The sequence below is a fragment of the Eschrichtius robustus genome, chromosome 14 (assembly GCF_028021215.1).
Source record: "Eschrichtius robustus isolate mEscRob2 chromosome 14, mEscRob2.pri, whole genome shotgun sequence".
Taxonomy (NCBI): domain Eukaryota; kingdom Metazoa; phylum Chordata; class Mammalia; order Artiodactyla; family Eschrichtiidae; genus Eschrichtius; species Eschrichtius robustus.
The window spans coordinates 5358723-5375703 of record NC_090837.1 but is presented as its reverse complement, the minus strand read 5'-3'; the positions used below and the strand labels follow the sequence as shown (position 1 = coordinate 5375703).

At 44.4% G+C, this 16981-nt stretch overlaps 1 protein-coding gene and 1 pseudogene across 1 annotated transcript in view; both read left to right on the top strand.

Annotated features, from left to right (window-relative positions):
- LOC137776554 (transmembrane protein 132B) overlaps positions 1-16981 on the top strand; it is a 356123-nt gene that overhangs the window by 231957 nt on the left and 107185 nt on the right. The window lies entirely within an intron of this gene.
- On the top strand, positions 14161-14680 carry LOC137776945 (nucleolar protein 56 pseudogene; annotated as a pseudogene).

Genomic DNA, 16981 nt, shown 5'->3' with positions numbered 1-16981 from the left:
CCTCCACATATTATTGTAATTTTCTCAGGCCAGTTGCTCCATGGTCCGTCTGGTTAAGCTAACCTCCTGAAGGGGCATCTGGTCAACCCACGAATCAGGACCCATGGTCAACCCATCTTCCAAACAGTTATTTATCATGATTATTGAGTTTTCTTGGTGCCCTCTTAAATTTTATGCCCTAATTCTGGCCCTGATGTCAGGCTTCAGTGACAACAGGAGGGTTCCTTCTTCCTGATGGCCCATGTTCCATGAAAGCATGTTGGCACAATCAGGCCACGATATTGCCTCAGTTCACTTGTTTGTTCAGGCTAGTGTTTGTCTGGTCTCTAAAAATTGCTTGGGGGATCCACGTATAGAAATGTGTCTAGATATCGGGCAGCGCTAGCCCCTCTCATGCTGGATTCCACTTATTAGTCTCCTGACCTTGGAGAACTCAAGTGTCTTCATGTATTCCTTCTTTCCTTCCTTCATTCATACATGCATTCCTTCATTTTGAGTGCCTAAAAATGTGCTTCAGTTTTTCCGTCTGAAACTTGGTGTAACGATATCAACTTTAATAATATATAATAAAACAATAATACAATCCTATTTAGACTCTGTATTCAGATCTTTGCATCGCCAGCCCCTTGGGGTCATTCAGATGTCACCTCCAGAGGCAGACCTTCTCTGACCATGAACCCAAAGTTGTCCTTCTTCACCAGTGTCTTATCACATCAGCCTGTTTTCATTCCTCTCTAGCAACTGCATTTTGAAATTCTGCTTTTGCGTATTTATCGTTTGTCTCTCTCAGTTTTAGAATGTCAGCTCCATAGGGGTAGGGACCTTATTGGCTCTTTTAATACTGTTATATCCTCAGCACTTAGAAGACGGTCTGGTGCGTGATAGATGCTCTTGAAATTATTTGTTGAATGAAGGTCAGGGCGTGGGTCAAATGCTGCTCCGATGTTTGTGAGAGTGTTTTGTTTCTTCTCAAGCTTCATATATATGATGAAAGGTAAATGCTTGGAGGACTTTGGCCCAGCAGTCTCTGGGGAAAGTAATTTTAGTTCTCGGAATCTTGGCCATCTCATCTGTAAAATGGCAGGAATGATAGTATGTTCCGCATAGGACTGTTGTGAGTGTTAATTTGATAAGGTAGCATACGAATAGCACTTGGCCTGGGACTAAGTGTTAAGTCACCGTGGTGTGACGAGTTCATGGCACCAGCCTCCATCTTCAGTGAATTCCAGAAACACCCAGAATTTATTTAATGTCCCATTAGAGACTTTTTTTCATTATCAATTGATCCAGCCCTTTAAAACCCATTGAAGTGTGAGGTCATTTTCATAATGGTGAGTTCTCTGAGTTTACTCTTTGGTTGTTAAATTGGAACTTTCAAAAACTCATCATGAATCTCCAGGTGTGATTTAAGTGGAGGTGAGCTTTCGTGGACTCCTCCTAGGTCTAAGTCTTGTCCTCTCCTAGGGCGTCTCTCTCTTCTGTGTGATGTTCATTCAATAATTTTTTACTGAGCACCTACTTGGTGCCAGGTTCTGTTCTTGGAGCTGAGTGGAGAATAAGATAGGAAAGGTCCTTGTTCTCATGGGCTTATTCTGTTGATGGAGAAGTAACATACATACGCACAAGTTAAGTGAACACACATACATACATGTAAACTGTGCAGGGGTAGATGCTATGATGACGTAAGACAGTATAATGCAATAGAAGAGGGATATGCTTGGTTGTGAGGGGGGTGGATGATTATTTTAGATAGAGTGGCAGAGAAGACCTCCATGAAAGGGTGGCGCTGAAGGAAATGGGAGGTCCAGGCACATGGGTGTCTAGGAAGAGCATCTAAGGCAGAGGGAGGAGAGATTGGAGAGGCCCTGAGGCAGGGGTGTGGTGTGCTTGGTGTGTTTGGCAAAAAGAAGTTGGCCAATGCCACTGGAGCATTGGCCAACCTCTTTTTGCCGCACAGGGGGGGAAGCCATGCCAGAGAGATGCTGGAGCCTTTGTCTTTTGGGTCTGGTAGGCCTTGGTGAGGACTGTGGATTGTACTGAGTGAGGTGGGAAGTTACGGGAAAGAGTGGCTTATGTTTTCAAAGGATATCTTGGCTGCCCCTGGGGAGTCATTTCTGGGGGAGGGACAGAAGCAGGGAGACCAGCGAAGGAGCTGTTGTGATGGTCCAGGTGAGAGATGACTCTGGCTTGGGTTAGGCTGCTATAGAGCAGGGAGTGAGGAGCCCTCAGAATCTGGGCTTATTCCGACGGTGGAACTGATTGGACTTGCTGACATTTTGGAGCCCTGGTGTGTGAACGAGAGACAAGAATCAAGGATAACAGCAGAATTTCATCCGAGTGACTGGAAGATGGGCTTGCCATTTATGGACCTGGGGAGAAGCGCTGGGAGGGGCCGGCCGGGGAACAGGGTGGCGTCCCGTGACTGGTGTTGGCCACAGCAAGTTTGAGATGGCTGTTCAACATCCATGTAGGCAGTCTGGAGATCGGAGGAGAGGTCTGGCCTGGAGACATAACTTTGGGAGCCCCCAGTGTAGAGTGGGTATGAAACACAATGTCATTTCATGGCTTCTTAGATTTTATCATCAGCCCCTCAATTCACCTTTTCCCACAGGAGCTGGACCACATATTGGCTCCTCTCCCATCATTCCCACTCCTCGTCACGGTCCCACCCAGGTCAGTAGACGGTCCCACTGCAGCCAGGGTGAAGCCGCTTAATGGGATGAGTGCCCAGCGGCGTATGGTGTGAAAACCTGTGCTGCGAGAGAGCAGCCCACAGTGTAGCGGAAGTCGCCCTGGTCTTTGTCGTGTCATTAGTGGGGAAGGGAAAACAGGATACAGTCTTTTACGGGTAGATCTCACCAGGGCAACGGGTGAGATCCCTTCCTGTTTGGAGTGTCACTGCTCTGCTCTCCAGAGCAACTTACATGATTCACATGGCGCAGCCGCCTCCGCACCCAGCCTATAGTGTTGTGGAGTTCTGAGTATCTCACGGGCTAGTGGCCAGAAGTAGAAAAAGAGGTTCTTTGTAATTGGGGAGAAAGGAAGAAAGTGCTGGACTATGAAATTCTGAGAGCAGAGGCTCTACCACCTGGCGCTGCAGACCATCTCCATCCTGGGTGTGTGCAGAGGCTGTACCTTTCACAGGGACCTGTGACAGTTTTCCAGCAAAGACCCACTTGTTTGTGTATTTCTGTGACAATGAGTCATTAGCCTGGACCTGGCACTGGATAGTGAGGGGTGGGAGACATGTGCCTGCCCTTTAGGGTCTGATGGAAGACGCACACGTAAACGAATGAAGTTTACATGCTAAAATAAGGGCACAGGGATGGTCTAAGGAGGGACTGACAAACTTTCCTGGTGGATCAAAGAAGACGTTTCCAAGGCTGTCCCTGTATCTGCCCATAGTGATGACCTGGGGATGGGATTACAATCCAGCTCTGCCTGAAACCAGGACCAAGACTTTTATTTTACTGCCAGGGAAGAGAACAATCCTCTCTCTTTCTCTCTCTCCGTCAAAACACTGCTGTGTGGATATATATTTTCATTTCTCTCAGTGTCTGGGAGTGGAATGGCTGGGTCCTATGGTAATTCTATGGTAACTTTTGGAGAAACTGCCAAATTGTGCTCCCGTGCAGCTGTACCATTTTACATTTCCCAGCAGCAATGTGTGACAGTTGCAGTTTCTTCCCTTTCTCCCCAACACTTGTTATTTTCTGTTTTTTCTCTCTCTCTCTCTTTTTTTTTTTTTCCAGATGAAAGCCATCCTAGTGGGTGTGAATATCTGTTTGTTTTGGCTTAGACTATTTTAGCTCTGTTTTCTGTCCCTTGCCCGGAAGAGTTTTATTTGGTGCCTTTTGGAAGGATGATTTTGACATGTGGTGTTGGTACGGATAAGAAGTTCCGACCAAAGGAACTGCATAGGCTAAAGCATGGAGGTGGGAAAGCCTAAAGGATGTTCAAGGAATTGCAGACGATCTGGCGTACTGGGAATATGGTGTGTGAAAGGCCAGGAGGTCGAGGTGAGGGGTTGTGATTTGGGGAATCTTGGCTGGCAGACTGAGAAAGAGCTCGTGGGGTATATGAGTGGACAGATTTAGTTCATGGTGCAGTTAGTTTCTAACACCTTTTCTAAATGAAAATTTTTTTGTAGTTACTATGTATGTACCAAGAAAGCTAATAACTTAGGGTTTGGTTGTGTTTTTTTGCGGGGGGAGTTTTGTATTTTTTGGAATGATTTGTTAATTTTTCTAACTTGACCAAAGATTGCAGCTTCTACCTCAACAGAACAGGGATATTTTAAATCACATAACTGCAGACAAACTGGAGCAATATTGTTTTAAAAGTTTCTCTTTTTTCATTGGATAGCTAATGCAATGAACAAATAAACGCAAACTAAGAACTATGATAAACATCATGGGAAGATTTACGCGTCTCTTAGGGGTTTAAGTTTCTACCATGTTTACTGGGGAGCAGTGTGCATCCCGGATGTTGTTTTGTTCTTTTTTTTTTTTTTTTTAGTCATTAAATGATTTCTCTTTGGTTATACAACAGTACAACGACGCTAAACACGTGAGTAACCCAGAAGAACTAGACCTAGAGTCCAGTCTTTCTAAACAACGCTATCATTTTCTTTCTTTTTCATGTTCTTAGAATGAGAGAGTGTCTAGAACACAGCTTGCATAATACCTGGGGCGCGGTAGGTAAACTGTAGATATTATTGGACCATTTCTAGCAGTCCACACCGGTGCACACGTGCCTTTTCACCTAAAATGATGCACTCTTTTAGGAGTTTGGGATTCACATATACACACTACTATATATAAAATAGATAATCAGCAAGGACCTACTGTGTGGCACAGGGAACTCTGCTCAATATTCTGTAATAACCTAAATGGGAAAAGAATTTGAAAAAGCATATATATATATATGACTGAATCACTTTGCTGTACACCTGAAACTAACACAACATTGCAAATCAACTATACTCCAGCATAAAATAAAAATTAAAAAAAGTAAAATGATGCACTTTTATGTTCTACTTTTTCATTTACCATTCTATCAGAAGAACTTCCGGTGTTGCCATGGTGTTCATAAACACCCCTTCAGGGCTGCAAATGTCTGTCCAGGGAGTTACCATCATGTCACTGCTTGTCCTCTGTTGGACATTCACAGCTGGGGGGAATCTTGACAGATTTTATCCTGTCCAGTATCTAGTCTTCATTTGTCTGGCAGGTGCACCCCTACTGTGTCATGGGAACCATCCTCCCCACTCTCAGTCCGTGTTGTTCAGGGTGAGGGTCACGCCCTTCCCTGTTCCCGGTGTGACCGCGTGTCCTGGGCTTGGACACTCCGATGACTTCATCCCTCTAGACACTGTGATTAAGGCTTGGGTATGTCACCCAAGTCTTGCCAATGAGACTCAGCCATGGGCTTTTGTGTGAACAGTTTGGAAAAAGATTTTCTTTCCGTGGAGCTTACCAGCAGAAGGATGAGGGGGTCTGGACTCCCAGACACCACCTCCTGAACCTGGGGTCAACACAAAGAAGTGGAGAGAGACTCTGTCCTGATGATGTTTTTGAGCCCAAGATCCAGTCTGCCCACATTGCAATATTCTGTCGTAGGAGCCAATACATTTTCTTTAGTTCTTTTTTTTGTGTGGCTAAAAAAAGACTCGTACCCTAAAATTGACCATCTTAGCCATTTTAAAGTCTACAGCACAGTAGTGTTAACTAGAGGTAATTTGTGCAACAGATTTCTAGAATTTTTCATCTTGTGAAACTAAAAATCTATGCCCATTGAACAGCAACTTTCCCTTTTCCGTCCCCCCAGACCCTGGCAACCACCATTCTACTTTTAGTTCTGAGAGTTTGACTACTTAAAGACCCATATAAGTAGAATCATGCAGTAGTTGTCTTTTTTGTGACTATCTTATTGCACTTAGCGTGATGTCCTAAAGGTTCATCCATGTTGTAGCATATGACAGGATTTCCCTCTTTTTAAAGGCTGAATAATATTCCACTGTATGTGTGTACCTCATTTTCTTTATCCATCCATCCATCAGTGGTGGACGTCTGGGTTGCTTCCGCCTCTTGGCTATTGTGAATAAAGCTGCAGTGAACATAGAGGTGCAAATATCTCTTCAAGATCCTGTTTTCAGTTCTTTTGGCAATATATCCAGAAGTGGAATTGCTGGGTGATACGGTAATTCTATTCCTAATTTTTTGAGGAACCGCCATACTGTTTTCCATAGCAATTGCACCATTTTACATCGAACCAACAGTGCACGAGGGTTCCCATTTCTCCACATGCTTGCCAACGTTTGCGATTTCCTGAGTGTGTTTTTTTAAAAAATCCTATCAGGTGTGAGGTGGTATCTCATTGTGGTTTTGATTTGCCTTTCCCTGATGATTATTGATGTTGAGCATCTTTTCATATGCTTGTTGGTCATTTGTATACTTTCTTTGGAGAAATGTCTATTCAAGTCCTATGCCCATTTTAAAAATCAAGCTATTATCTTTTTCTCGTTGTTGAATTGTGGGAATCTTTTATATACTATGGAAATTAACCGCTTATCGGACATACGGCTTTGCACATATTTTCTCCCGTTCCGTAGGCTGCCTTTTCACTCTGTGGACTGCTTCTTTGGCTGCGCAGTTTTTCAGCTTGATGCGAGGCAGGGTGGTCTCCACTGGACCCCAGGTTTCCCATCTTCCAGCGGCGTGTCTTTTACCCTTGAAATGGTGAGCTGCTGCGTTTTATTTGCGGCATTGCAGGAGAAACCCTTCACATGCAACTGCTTATTGAAACAGCTGCCTGCTAGTTGAGGCATGTATTCAGCTATAAAATAAAAGCAGTCTTTCTTGTATTTCCATGAGACAGGTGTGTGCAGTGCGCTGGAACCAAGATGAAAGCTTCGTTCCTCACGCCCTAGAGCCTGAGCCTCCAAACCACATTCCTCAGAAGGTTCTCTTGTGTGCTGTGAAGACAGATGTGCTCTAGGAAATGTCCAAGAACAGGCCGTATTCAAGGCAGGGAGGCTGTGTAACTCCTCTACATTAAAATACGATTTGTTTTGCTTTCCAGTGACCATTTTCAGAAGGCATGTATGTGCAGGTTGAAAATCCCGTTTGCTGGTTATAGCCGGGGTCACCAGGGCAGAGCTGGGCTCCCGCACTGGGGATTGCACGTGTGGGTCTAGGACAGCGAGGTGGACCTTCTCCATCTCCCTTCAGGGAAGGCTTGCTCTTCGCTGCAAGGAGGACAGTGTGTGACAGCCTCCAGCTGCTACCACCCACCCTCAGGGTCCCTCTGGGCTGCAGAGCTGAGCTGAGGCCACTTTCTCCCCAGGTAGCCCCCAGCCAGCGACTGTGGACCACACGGATTCTGGCTGGGCTCCGGCCATCCCTGCCCAAGGCCGGACTTGTCTCCCAGGCATCTGTGCTCCAGAGCTCCGCGCTGGGCTGGGCGAGCCTTTTTCAGATCTGCATTGCGGTCCGAGCCTCTCCCTGTCCCATCCTGCTCCCTCCTCCTTCTCTCTCTCCTGGGTATCACTCTCAACTTCCTCACTCCCAGCTCCATTTTAGCATCTGCCTCTTGGAGCATCGAAATAACACAGGGTCCAAGATGCTTTCTCTCTTCACATCCCTCATGTTTTTTGCTCCTGAGCCACTGAACCCAGTCTCTTTAGGAGCCATGCCTCAGTGGCTGGTCTTCAAGATTGGGGGTGGGGGGAAGAAATAGCAAAAAGAGGTTGTAAAGAGAAGTTCCGAGTTCGTGTCACTTTGGAAATGAGGGTGGGAGCAAATCCAGACACCATGGGTCCTATCTGGGGAGGCCAGCTCCCCATCTGCGGTCGCTGATTTGTTCAGGGGTCAGAGTAAGGAAATGGTTTGGATGCCTGGACATCTTTTGAGTCGACATCTTTCTCTGGGAGTCGTTTTCCCTGCTTTATCATCCTGCCTCCCCGTATTTCTGTAAGTGTTCATCCTCGCCTAGACCAGGCTAAGAGGAGGAGGACCGTCTTGGTCGGCTTTGCTGAGATGAGGTAGGCACCCTCCCTGTCCCGGCCAGCTCTAGTTAACCCTGAGATCGCAGCTTAGCAGCACAAAGGAAAATGATTGGCTGGCGTAACTGATGAGTGCAGGGCAGGGCTGGCTTCAGGCACAGCTGCCTCTGGGGGGACCCACTGCTGCCATCAGGACACAATCTCTGCCAGCCTCTGGGCACCGTGGATCCTGGGATGGTGCCACCCTGAGGTGGGTTCTCTCCTGGGTGTGCTAGGGGGCCTCCATCAATTCTAGGCTTACCTCCTGGCCTCAGACAACCCCCCTGGGAAAGATGTCTGTTCTCACAACTCCAAGCCAAGTCCCGGAAATGGGTTCTGACTGGCCGCACCTGGAAGGAGCCGGGGGTGGAGTCAGCCCCACCTGGACAGAGTGAGGGAGAAGTTGATCCCTAAGAAGACTCAGGTGTGTGACAGGTAGATGTCACCTCACCTGGATGACAGGTTTAGAGGAAGGTTTGAAAAAACGAGGTGCGTGTGGGACCACCCAGCACAGTGCCTGGTTCACACGCAATTAGTCAGTGGAAGTTGTAGTTTAGGTTAGTATGATTGGCATTGTTATCACCATCGTTATTACGGTATTTTATTTTATTGTTTTATATAACAAAATGTGTCAAGATGCATAGTCCCTCTAAATAGCTGTAGAACTAAGAGGAAATAAGCGAATTCTCCCTATACCTTTCTTTGTGATGGTGAGAAGTACATGATCTTGTCTTCTCTTTCTAGAACGTTAAGGAAGCATTTGAGACATCAATTAAGTTTTTTTCTGTATAAGGATTGCTGTTACCAATCTTGAGTATAAAAGTGGCTGTGAAATTTAGCTCTGGTTTTTCTGTTGACATTAATTGGATATGTAACTTTGTCACCTACTTTTGCACCTTGTAATTAAAACATGGTGTGTTTGCGTTAATGTCTGGGGAGTAGGGGGCTCAAAAGGTGTTTAAAGAAGGCGAGTTTGGCAGTATGAGCCTATATATTATAAAAATGGCAAGGTTTGACTTTCGGGGGTAAGGCAAATTATCATCTTGCACTGAGTTGAAATTCACGTAATGTAAAATGAACCATTTTAAAGTGAACAACTCAGTGGCGTTTGGCACATTTGCAAGGCTGGGCCACCAGCATCTCTAGTTACAGAACGTTTTAAGCAGTTGCTTCCCAATTTTCCACCCCTGTCCTCAGGAATCACCGACCTGCTTTCCATCTCTGCGGATTTACCTTTTCTGGATGTTTCATATAAACAGAACTATACAACACGTGACCTTCTGTGTCTGGCTTCTTTCTCTTAGCAGAGTGTTTTTGAGGTTCATTCACAGTGTAGCATGGATGGGTCTGTCATTCCTTTTGTGGCTGAATAATAGTCTGTTGAGTGGATACACCACAATATGTCTGTCCATTCATCAGTCGATGGACATTTGGGCTGTCTCCAGCTTTTGGCTATTGGGTATAGTGCTGCTATAAACGTCTGTGTGCTAGGATCTGCAGGAGTCCCTGCTTGCTTTTTTTAGGGGAGTGGAGAATATACCTAGGAGAAGAACTGCTAGTTCATATGGTAATTCTATGTTTAACTTTTTGAGAGAATGCCAACCTGTTTCCAGGATTGCCTTTTGAAAACAATAATAATAACATCTACCTTAATTCTCGGGCTTGAATGCCAGCTGGGACCGGTCTTCCAGGAAGTAGACATGTGTAAAGCTGGTCTTTCTCTCAGATATGCAACTCCGTGGGAGATTGGAACAGAGTCTGAGGCTCATTTGCATCGGTCAGGCTCAAATGGTGAGAAATGATTTGCAAAAAACATCATAAAGCAGAATCTTCCTCTCCACCCAAATCTGTAGTTGTTAGTGGATGGCAAGCTATTATGTATGGACTGCTGAGTATACTTTGGGAAAATCTGTCTGGATACTTGTAATCAGGTGCAGGACAGCATTACTGCAGTCCTGATTTAACGCCAGCCCTATTAGAAGCAGGCTCTCATCAGCTCCACGCAAATGATAATTTATGTTTTCATCAACTGCGCACTTCTCACTGGCTTTTGAATCAAACCTGGATATATATCTCCTTTTTTTAAGAGTACAGTATATTTCACTTTCACTTAAAGGCGTCCGAATGGATTATGAAAAGATTCAAACTCAAAACTGATTTTATCATAATTTAAAAAAATTATTGGGAAAAAACTGAGCCACTCAGACAGCCAAGTCATGCGGTTATCCTGATTTATGGTGCAGATTTCCTCTCTCTTGCTCAATCCACCCCTTTCCTTATGAGAAAGAATTCTGAAGAGTCTTTAAGCTAAGTTAGTTAACTCTTCCTTCACCCGATTTTTCTTTCTTAAGAAAATCCCTTTATTTTTTTCCAAGAATCTAAATTTTTTCTCTTCCCACTCTGAGACAAAATTATTATATTTTTGGTATTGGGACTCTTCTGTTCTTCCAACCGTAGTTAATACTGACCAACTGTTGAGGTTCTGAGGGGTAAAGTTCAAACATTCCTAACTTGGCATTTTGGATTTTTAATTTGCTTCCATTTAAAGAGCAGATAAAAGCATTTTGGTTCTGTTAATTGGTTGAGTTGGGGTCTTTTTTGGCAAAGAGAAACATCAAGGCTTTTGGTATCTGTCTTATTAGCTGAGGTCTGGGTGAAATTTTTTATCTTGGACTAGACAGGGACTATTGCTTTGGGAAGAATAGAAAAACCAGGAGTGAGTAAAACAAGGTAGTTTATTGGGAGGATGCTAGGTTAGTGCATGAAATTTGGAGGTCCACCAAATGCCTGAGCTACAGGAATATCAAAGCCAAAGGTATTTCTAAAGACCTCAGAGGAAGGAATTCCAAGAGACTCACTTTAGGGTTCTGTCCTCAATATTGTCTTATCTCTCAATCTTATTCTTTATTTTCATTCATTCATTCATTCATTTTGGCTGTGCCGCGTGGCTTGCGGGATCTTAGTTCCCCAACCAGGGACTGAACCCGCGCCCCCTGCTGTGGAAGCGTGCAGTCCTAACCACTGGACCGCCAGGGAAGTCCCTCAATCTTATTCTTTAAACTCAGTTTATCAAAAGAAAATCTGATCGGCTCTTTGCTATCCCGTGGACTGGCTTTCCATAGGTCAGACATTGCTCTGGTCCAGTCAGTTTGGCTAGATGTAGGCTGGTGGGGGAGAAAGGATCACCTAACACAGACTTAGCTGCTGGAGTCCAAACCTCTGAAGAGTCTTACTCAGGGATGGGCTACGAGCTCTGCAGACACCCCCAAAAGGTGTCCTCTCACACCCTACCCCTCTTGCTGGGTAACCTCTATGTAACCTAATCTTCTCTACCTTTGTGTGCACATACTACATGGCGAGAACACCGTTAAGTTTGGGCCACGCCACGTCCATATCTGCTTCTTTTCATGCAACGTCTTGACTTCCTTCTGGGGTCTTCCTTTCTCTTATCACGAGCATCGTGGATGGGCTGCAAATTAAGGTGCCCTACGTGCACTGACCATGCTATGGGGACATCACCTGGTCAGTCAATCAGATGCTCTCTCCTGGGACGTTGAGTCTGGACTAAGTTGGCGCAAGGTTGGACAAGACAGCATGAGCGTATCCATTTTATCTGAGCTGTTACCAGCTGCCCTGGTTTCCGTTGTTTCTGAGACCTATTTTTTTAAGCTTTTCTTTTAAACCAGTGAGCTATAGCCACCTGGTGTCCTCCAACAAATTCGACAAATTCTGCTTAAGTTATTCAGAGTCAGTGTCTGTTGCTTACACCCCCAGAGCCCTAACTGATTCACTGTTGAAAGTCAGGAGAATGGCTCCGAAAACTTGGGGGTGTGGGTCCTTTGTCAGAAAGGAGAGTGTCAGTTAAGGTCACTGGGCTGTTTTTACTAAGACCAGAAGATAGTCCCCAGAAATTATTTGTAAAAGAAGGGAAAAAAGGCTCTAAAAATTCTCACTTAACTGAGTCTGGTTAGCTCTTGAACACCCTGATTCACTAAGGTTCTATAAAATCGCCTTCTCTTTTAACTGACCATATTTTTGATCATTGCAAAATGAGTTGCCTTTTGCCTCTTTTTCCCTCTTGACAAGGGTCTTCTTGTCCGATACTCCCGTTTTGCTACCGTGATCGCTTGCCAGTGGTGTTCATTGCTGCAGTTTCTGTGCTGCTTGCACAATCACTACGACGCTTAGAAAGAGCAGCACACTGTAACATACTTAGCTGGGACGAGGTCTCCTCATTCCCCTGTGACCTTCGTGAGTGCTGGAACAAGGTCTGATCTCCCTTCTTACCTGTTATGCCATACCCAATACTTGGCACTTAGGGGTACTCAATAAATCTTTATCGAATTGAATTGTGTTACTATACTTTTTACCAAAACCTGTGCCTGAGTTTCCATTTTAGAATGCATTGAAGGTACTGTGGTTCCATCCATTGAGTGAATTAATAAGAGCTCTGGGTCTTTCCTCTGGGAGAGGTTTGGAATCTGAATTTTAATGTTAAACGTGGTGAGATTAGGCAAGTTGGGCTGGAAGTTAAGACCCCCACACAGCTACCTTATGGCTCCTTGACTTATTCCACTCGCTGCCAATGGAACCACTCTAAGCTACTGTTTCTCTCCATCTTCGATTCTGAGCACCAACTGCAGTCCAGACTTAGCTGTCATCTTTTTTTTTTTTCTACTAGCTTTCAACTGAAGGACCTACTTGTCGTCCAGTTTAAGTATTGGCAAGAATACCAGAATTACCTGGGACTGGGGATATAATGTGTGTGTGTGTGTGTGTGTGTGTGTGTGTGTGTGTGTGTGTGTGTATTAGCACAATTATGGGCAGAGTAGTGGTGGTACAGGGAATCATAAAATTGCCCCTGGAAGGAATATCATTCCTTATGCTAGCTTATGCTGTATTCGTCTCAGCCCTGAGACCTGTCCAGTTAAAAAAAAAATCTGTATTTGAGCAAGAAAGAGCTGGTGAAGAGAAAATTAGAATGATTCCTCAGTGGAAAGGGCATGGACATAAAGTCAGGTGTGATCCTTGCTTTATTGAAGTATATCACTCCACTGTATTATATGATTAGTGATAGAATATTAGCACATGATATTGTGTGTTACTATATTGTGTTACACTGTATTGATTATGAGAGGGCGTAACTGTGATGTTAGACGGCTTGGGATAAAATCTTGACCCTACTTGTGTGCTGGCTGTGTGACCTTGGGTGAGTTGGGATGGTTTGACCAAGAAACACATTTTTGAGGTGTTATTAGAACAGGGTGGATGTACTTACAGCAGTCTGGTGCAGATGTGAAAAATTCTGGGCCTGAAGGATCATGGGTTCTCAATGTATTACGCCTGAAGGCCTTGAGAATTGATACCAGAGGCCTGATGGGCTGTGACAATCACTCTTGAACTTCTGCACCCCCAGAACCTTATTTTGCTGTGGAGTAATATTGTCTTCTAAATACGAAGCTCTCAGGTGCTGTAAGAACCCTCTGAGGGTGTGGCCACTGCTAAATTTCTATTTCCTGGCGTCAGGAGACAAATGTGCCCAATTGTTGACCGTCCCCAGTTTTTTTTTTTGGACTGGCTTAATATCTTCAGTGGAATTAATTATGATCTCCCTTTGGGGTGGGGTCAGTTTTGATGCGTCTTGCTTGTGTTATTCTCCCTGCTGAAGTTAAGGGGATTGATACAGTATGCAATAGCTCACTTGAAAGTGCTAAGATCAGAAGGTAAAGAATGCCGTATGCCACCCCACTTAGACTTCCTGCTCTACAATGCCATTTTATATTGTAGCTTTTAGGGAAGAAAGGAATGTTGCTTAAGAAAGATCATCATTCCCCGGGCCCAGCAAAGAGACCAAGTTTCCAGAGCCCTGAAGACAAGGGGTGACACCCCAAAATATGGACTCATTCTCCACTCTAACTTCATTGGCCGAGCAGCTGCCGAGAACAAAGGCCGCATCTCCCGATACCTGGCAAACAAATGCAGTATTGCCTCACGAACTGATTGCTTCTCTGAGGTACCGACCTACCAGTGTATTTGGGGAGAAGCTTCGAGAACAAGTTGAGGAGCGGCTGTCCTTCTACGAGACCGGAGATTGTCCACGAAAGAATCTGGACATCATGAAGGAGTCAATGGTTCAGGCAGAGGAAGCAGCTGCCGAGATTACTAGGAAGCTGGAGAAACAGGAGAAGAAAGGCTTGGAGAAGGAGAAGAAAAGGCTGGCTGCAATTGCCCTGGCATCCTCAGAAAACAGCAGTAAGACCCCAGAAGAATGTGAGGAGACAGGTGAAAGACCCAAAAAGAAGCAAAAGCAACATCCCCAGGAAGCTCCTCGGGAGAATGGAACGGAAGACCCATCCGTCTCCTTCTCCAAGCCCCCCAAAAAAGAAATCTTTTTCCAAGAGGCAGCTGGCAGTGGAAGTCTCACCAAGAGGAAGAAATCTTTCCCCACAGAGGAACCAGTTAGCGACCCTGAAGAGTCAGGAAACAAGAGGGTCCCCAAGAAAAAGAGGAGCTTCTCTTCCAGGGAGGAGCCACTCAGCAGTGGACCCCAGCAAAAGCAGCAGCTCCAAGAAAAAGAACAAGCTCCGAAAGCTCTCCCAGGGAGATGAGAATGGACATTTCCCTAGTAGGGCATGACTTGCAGAGATATTTCCCAACCCGTCCCCTGTAGCCCAATAAAAGTAAAAACAAAGCAAAACAAAACAAGAAAGATCATCAGCATTGTTTTAAAATACAAGTAGCAGGGTACTGCCTTTGATTCAACTATTTTAAGTCCTTGTTTTCGCAAGCTAAATCCCTTATGTGTGGAATCTTAAAAAAAAAAAAAAATGATACAAATGAACTTATTTACAAAACGGAAACAGACTCACAGACTTCAAAAACAAATTTATGGTTACCAAAGGGGAAACGTGGAGGGGAGGGATAAATTAGGCGTTTGGGATTAACATATACACACTACTATGTATAAAATGGATAAGCAACAAGGACCTACGGTATAGCACAGGCAACTCTACTCAATATTCTGTAATAACCTGTATGGGAAAAGAATCTGAAAAAGAATGGATATATGTATATGTATAACTTTATCACTTTGCTGTGCACCTGAAACTAACACAACATTGTAAATCAACTACAGTCTAATATAAAATAAAAAGTAAATTTAAAAAGAAAGTTAAGGGGATGAAGTGGGAATTGAACAATATGAAATTTCCCAAAGACAGTGTGCATCCCTGAGTAGCCTTGTCTGTTTCTCCTTACTGGATTGTTGTGGTTGTTTTGAGATTGTGTTGAAGCCACAGGAGGTCTGAATTCCATTACCTAGGCTGCTAACTCCCCAGTCTGCTTGGGAAGAGAATGCCTCAGTCTGTTTTCTAACTTTTCCTTTCAAATACTATTTAGCATATCTTTCAGGACCCCGTTACTCAACAGCCTTGGTGGAAGTAGATTTATTACAACAGGTATCTCCCTCTTCACAGGAAAATCAATAAGGTTCTTTCTTCCTTAGCTCCGGAAATGAAGGCTGTCTTTGAAAATGGAAGTTGAAGGCTAGAATTGCAGGCCAGTGGGTCTAGCATAGGGTGACTGGTCTCTAAGGAATTCACTGGGATATTCCAGTTGTTAGATTCTTTGAACGCTACCCATCATAACTCTTTGTATTCGTCAAGATGATTGATGTTAGCTGCTGTAACAAATAACCCTGTATCTCAGTGGCATAACAGAGTCCAACAAGGCCTGGATGGAGTTTCTGAGCTACATCCAAAGTTCAAGCCGTGGTCAGGGACTGCTTCTGTCCTATGCTGTGCCATCTGGAAACTGTGCTTGTTGCCATGCCATCCTTAGACGTTTCCATGGAAACCCTGGAACATCTCACTGGGTGTTTTCAAAGGCCAGGTTTGGAAGTGGCTTATGTTACCTCTCTCCACATTTCATTGGTCAGTAGGCGGAGACAGGGCTTCAAGGGAGGCTGGCAAGCGTAGCCTTTCTATGTGCCCAGGAAGAAAAAACAGCGAGGTGAACGTGTGATACAGCCTTGATGCACTTGTCAAGTATATTTTGCCATTTTCCACCCTTATGTTGTCTTCTTCTCATGGAATTAACTTGTTTTCTTTTCTTTTCTTCCTTCCTCCCTTCCTCCCTCTCTTCCTTCCCTCTTTTCTTTTCTTTCCTTTCTTTCTTCCTTCCTTTCTTTCTCTCCCCTTCCTCCCTCCCTTCCTTCCTTCCTTCCTTCTCTTTCTCCCTTCCTTCCTTCCTTCCTTTTTGAAAGTCACACTCATGTTCCCCTCTGGACATCTGTTGAACTTGACCTTATATCTTTCATATTCATCATTTGACTGTATGCTGTTGTGTCTTATTCTTTAAATGTTTTCTTTGTCTCAGTCTTGTCTCTCCCATCATCAACTGCTCAATATGTTCCCAAAGTGGTCAGCTCGGAAGAAGTTTTCCATGTGCCTGGAAGGGGTTGCTGCTCAGTGCCTACAGAATGAGAGCAGTGCCTATTTTAGCTCTTAATTTATGCAAAAACTCTTAGCAAAGTAGAAATAGAAAGGAACTTTCTTAACTTGATAGACAGTATCTTTCAGAACTCTACAATAAACATTATGTTTAATAGGAAATCAAAGTTAGGACAAAAGAGGAGGAAGTGTGTTAGTATCATGGCTGACATTGTACCGATTGTCTAGCCAAGACAATAACACATGGGAAAGAAACAAATTATAAAGATTATGTATCAGTTTTTGCTGCAAAACAAATCACCCTAAAATGAAGTTGTCTAAGATAACAACCATTTACTTAGTGTGTAATTATGTGAGTCTGCAATGCTGGTGGGGCTCAGCTGGGCAATTCTTTTCATGGACTTCTCGCTTGTACTGGTGGCCAGCTGCTGGATAGTTGATTGTTGTTGTAGCCACTAAGTTGGGATGCTTCCTTTCACAGAGAAAC